Below are 5270 nucleotides of genomic sequence, written 5' to 3' on the forward strand. Positions count from 1 at the left end.
CTCTACTATTCAAAGCCTCCATAGGACTCAATGGTACTCGACTGATCAAACCTGCCAATTTTTTTTTCCACACAAAAAAGTTAACTAAATATTAATCAATCACGAATCATGGGAGTTATTTTCGAGGGGAAATTTTAGAAAAATTTGTGATTGGCTGGATGACTGCTTGGATGAGATTATTTATGCAAATTACATGTTTTGTTATGTTTTGATGATGTTGGTCATAGGTTTATAGCACCTTACTGCGCAATTATCCATTTTGTTATTTCTTTAAACAGGAATTCACGTAATTCCTAACTTCCTTGATGTACAAACTACATGAAAGAACTGCCGTCACCACATGCTGCATCCAATGCGATAAATTCTGATGGTGCCTGAAAGACATTTTTTCTTTCATTGAAAGAAAAATCTGATATTAACAGATTGTCAGATGTAGATGCAGGTACAAAACACACACCATTTGACTTTATCTGATCCGATTTTGTAGGATCCTGTGGTGTGGTGTCGCATGGCAAGATCAGATAAAATCTGATCCACAAAATCTGATCAAAATCTCCCATGGAGTTTAGCCCAAAGAGTGTGGCGGCATTCAGGAGTTTTAACCTGCATCAATTTGCAAGTAAGAATTTTCTAGTTTTACAACCTGGACTTAAAATCAGGTTAATTTGGGTTTGATTTACAAAATACACAACAATACAAAATACTTTTTTATTATGGCATAAATGTTACTGAATTAAAATTGCAGACATTTGTCAGTATTTGTTGATTGTATAAATATACCACCCCTGAGTACTTGGTAGAACCACGGTTTGCGGGATTTATGATGAGGGTGCACAGAGCATTGGCTCCACTGCAAGCTGCAAGTCATTTTAGGTTAGGTCTATACCCGCTTTGCACACTCTCTAAATTACATCTAAATGTTTTATTGATGATACAGGGAAACATCACTGAGCCACTACACAAGCCAAACTACATTTCTGGGTATTGTTAGTCACCCCAACCCGTGCATGTTGATGCTGTGTTCTGTTCATTACTATATTTGTCCCAAATAAAGTTGTAAGAAACAGGATGGTCAAGTGAAGGGGAGCATCTTGAAGGCATTACAAGGTTAACAAAGGCAAAGCTACCATTATATTTCTGTTTGTCCAGTTGTAAGTTGTGAGGCCATACAAAGGCCAATCCAGTACAGTAGCCAACCAATCAACCTGAAGCCAAACTAGTGGATACAGAGCTAGGGGCCATACACCATATGGCCATATTTCTACTGTTCCCTTCCTTTGGGCTGACAGCCTTTATAATTGGAAAAGCATGTGATGATGCACCATGCACTGGCCAACATACAGGGTGCATCTTTTAGAATTGTACCTCTTTAAAGACATACACAGGATACCTGGTTGTGCAACATTTGGTTCTACAAACTCTTGTGTATGGAATGAGATGTTACATGGCCAGGTGTCCAGAGTTATAATATGAAAATGGTTCTCTCTTTGCCACTCTAACAATATCTGCTCTTCTGGAAAGGCTTTTCACTAGATGTTGGTACATTATCTAATGGGATTTGCTTCCCCAAGAGCATCAGTCTGTGTTAAAATACATCCCACAGATGTTTAGTTGGGTTGAGGTTACTGCTTTGAAAGTTCTTCCACTGCCATCTCTTCAAACCCATTCTGTATGGACATTGCTTTGTGCATGGGGGCATTGTTGTACTAAAACAGGAAAGAGCCATTCCCAAAAGCAGCCCAAACCATTATTCCCCCTTCACCAAGCTTGACTGCTGCAATTATGCATCCAGGCAGGTAGTGTTCTGGTGTTTGCCATACCCAGACTTCATCTGTCAAACAGTGAAATATAATTTATTAAGAGCCCAATGGCAGCAACCTTTACACCAGTCTAGCAGACACTTGGAATTGAGCATGGTTATGTTAGGCTTGTGTGTGTGGTCACCCATAAAAAAGCCCAAAAGAACCCAATTAGTTCTTTGCTAACATTGCTTCAAGAGACAGTTTTGAACTCAGCAATGACTGTTCCAACAAATTATCTGATTTTAGAAGGAGGTGTCCAAACACTTGCAGCTGCATAGTATGCCTGAAAACTTTCAGTAATATAGCGTATATTGAAGGGTATGTATACATGGGAAAGCTAACTGAATATGTAAAAAATAACACCTTTGCATATTTATATTTGAAATTAGCAAGAGCTACCATATTGCTTGAACTGGCCAGTTTTCTTTAACTTCAATAAAGGCTTCCAGCAAACAAACATGTAATGGAGAAGGTGCATATACTATTGGCGTTTTAGAAGATTATATATGCCTGGAATGTTTCAGTGCAAATTTGCACAAAAACAATGTTCTGTGCTTCAGTCAGAGGCAGCCATACAGTTTATATAGTATAGTACACGTATGGGTCCTATTTCTAGAATGCCTGGAACCTGGGGTTTACAGATAAGGGTTTTTTCCATAATTTTAAGCTCCATACCTTAAAGGGGTTGTTTAATTTTATTATGTTGTTAAGACTTATATTCTGAGTAAATGTATAATTGGTCTTCATTATTTATTATTAGTGTTTCAGCAACTGTCCAGTTTGGCATTTCATCAGTTATCTGGTTGCTATGGTTCATATTACCTTAGCAACCAGTGAGTTGTTGAATGAGAGACTGACATATGCATAGGAGAGGACTTTAATAAAAAAATAAGTGATAAAAAGTAACAATAACATTGTAGCCTCCTTTTACATCCTTTCCCTTGAGCCACCATTTAGGGGCTGATTTACAAATCCACGAACGGTCCGAAGGCGTCCGAATGCGTTTTTTTCGTAATGATCGGTATTTTGCGTTTTTTTCGTAAATTGTCGCGACTTTTTCGTAGCGGTTACGACTGATTTCGCAAATTGTCGTGACTTTTTCGTAGCGTTACGACTTGCGCAAATTGTCGCGACTTTTTCATAGCCTTCGCGCCGAGTACGAAAGTTTCGGATTCATTCAAGCTTCAGTATCGTGACTTTTCTTGGGCCGGGTTGGAGCTGCAGAGTGCCATTGAGCCCTATGGGAGACTTTCCTTGGGCCGGGTTGGAGCTGCAGAGTGCCATTGAGCCCTATGGGAGACTTTCCTTGGGCCGGGTTGGAGCTGCAGAGTGCCATTGAGCCCCATGGGAGACTTTCCTTGGGCCGGGTTGGAGCTGCAGAGTGCCATTGAGCCCCATGGGAGACTTTCCTTGGGCCGGGTTGGAGCTGCAGAGTGCCATTGAGCCCTATGGGAGACTTTCCTTGGGCCGGGTTGGAGCTGCAGAGTGCCATTGAGCCCTATGGGAGACTTACCTTGGGCCAGTTTGGAGCTGCAGAGTGCCATTGAGCCCTATGGGAGACTTTCCTTGGGCCAGGTTGGAGCTGCAGAGTGCCATTGAGCCCTATGGGAGACTTTCCTTGGGCCAGGTTGGAGCTGCAGAGTGCCATTGAGCCCTATGGGAGGCTTTCCTTGGGCCAGGTTGGAGCTGCAGAGTGCCATTGAGCCCTATGGGAGACTTTCCTTGGGCCAGGTTGGAGCTGCAGAGTGCCATTGAGCCCTATGGGAGACTTTCCTTGGGCCAGGTTGGAGCTGCAGAGTGCCATTGAGCCCTATGGGAGACTTTCCTTGGGCCAGGTTGGAGCTGCAGAGTGCCATTGAGCCCTATGGGAGACTTTCCTTGGGCCGGGTTGGAGCTGCAGAGTGCCATTGAGCCCTATGGGAGACTTTCCTTGGGCCGGGTTGGAGCTGCAGAGTGCCATTGAGCCCTATGGGAGACTTTCCTTGGGCCAGGTTGGAGCTGCAGAGTGCCATTGAGCCCTATGGGAGACTTTCCTTGGGCCAGGCTGGAGCTGTAGAGTGCCATTGAGCCCTAAGGGAGACTTTCCTTGGGCCGGGTTGGAGCTGCAGAGTGCCATTGAGTCCTATGGGAGACTTTCCTTGGGCCAGGCTGGAGCTGTAGAGTGCCATTGAGCCCTAAGGGAGACTTTCCTTGGGCCGGGTTGGAGCTGCAGAGTGCCATTGAGCCCTAAGGGAGACTTTCCTTGGGCCGGGTTGGAGCTGCAGAGTGCCATTGAGCCCTATGGGAGACTTTCCTTGGGCCAGGTTGGAGCTGCAGAGTGCCATTGAGCCCTATGGGAGACTTTCCTTGGGCCAGGTTGGAGCTGCAGAGTGCCATTGAATCCTATGGGAGGCTTCCAAAATCATGCAAAGCCTGAAAGTTTTGCCCGCCGTTTACGAGCACTCAATACGAAAAAGTCGCGACAATATACAAGCAATTCGTAACGGCTACGAAAAAGTCGCGTCTTTTCGCGCAAGTCGTAACAATTTACGATAAAGTCGTCACGGCGATGAAAAAATTGCAAAAAATACGAAAAAGTCGCAAAATGTTCGTTTCCAATTCAAATTTTTCCCATTCGGATTCGAAATCGTGGATTAGTAAATCAGCCCCTTAGTGATGGGCTGTGTGCTCACTCAGAGAACACATGACCAGAAATAATGCCGCTCTGACTGTAACAGGAAGTAGTGTGGGAGTACATTCATTGGCTGATGTGGCCTAGCATGTTTGTGTGCACTGTGAATCCTATCATTCCAGAAGAAGGCCCTTAAGGGCAGTGGCAGACGGGAGATTAGTTGCCCCACAACAAATCTTCGTTACCGCTGGTGACTAATCTCCCCACAATGCCATCCCACCGGCAAGAATGTAAATCGCTGTTGGGATGGCATATGCATTGCTACGATTTCCCGAAGTCGCCCGAAGTTTCCTCTCAAGGCTTAAAATGGCAATTTTCTATTTAGGATTACCCAATGGCACATACTACTAAAAAAAGTATATTTTTATGAAAATGGTTTATTTAGATGAAGTGGGGTTTTAGCTTGTTTATTAAATATTTTTTTATAGAGACCTATATTGTTAGAGGGTATAGTTTTCCTTTAAACAAACTTTGCTTTGCCTCTAGTTAGGACTAATTACATCTTAGTTGGCATCAGGTGCAAGGCACTTTTTTATTATTACAGAGAAGAAGAAATCATTTTTAATATTGTAAATTATTAAGTTAAAATGGAAGCTATGGGAGATGGCCTACCCATAATTCAGAGTTTTCTGGATTATGGTATTCCGGATAAGGGATTCCATGCCTGTATATAGTATTTTTATATTATAGTTTATTAATTATACTTAGTACCCTGCATTATATACAAGTTATGTAGTCAGTCTGGTACTGTGCAAGATGGATGGCTGACAGAAACTGGTTGGACCTGTCTCAGCTCA

Source organism: Xenopus tropicalis, chromosome 5 (assembly GCF_000004195.4).
Source record: "Xenopus tropicalis strain Nigerian chromosome 5, UCB_Xtro_10.0, whole genome shotgun sequence".
NCBI lineage: Eukaryota > Metazoa > Chordata > Amphibia > Anura > Pipidae > Xenopus > Xenopus tropicalis.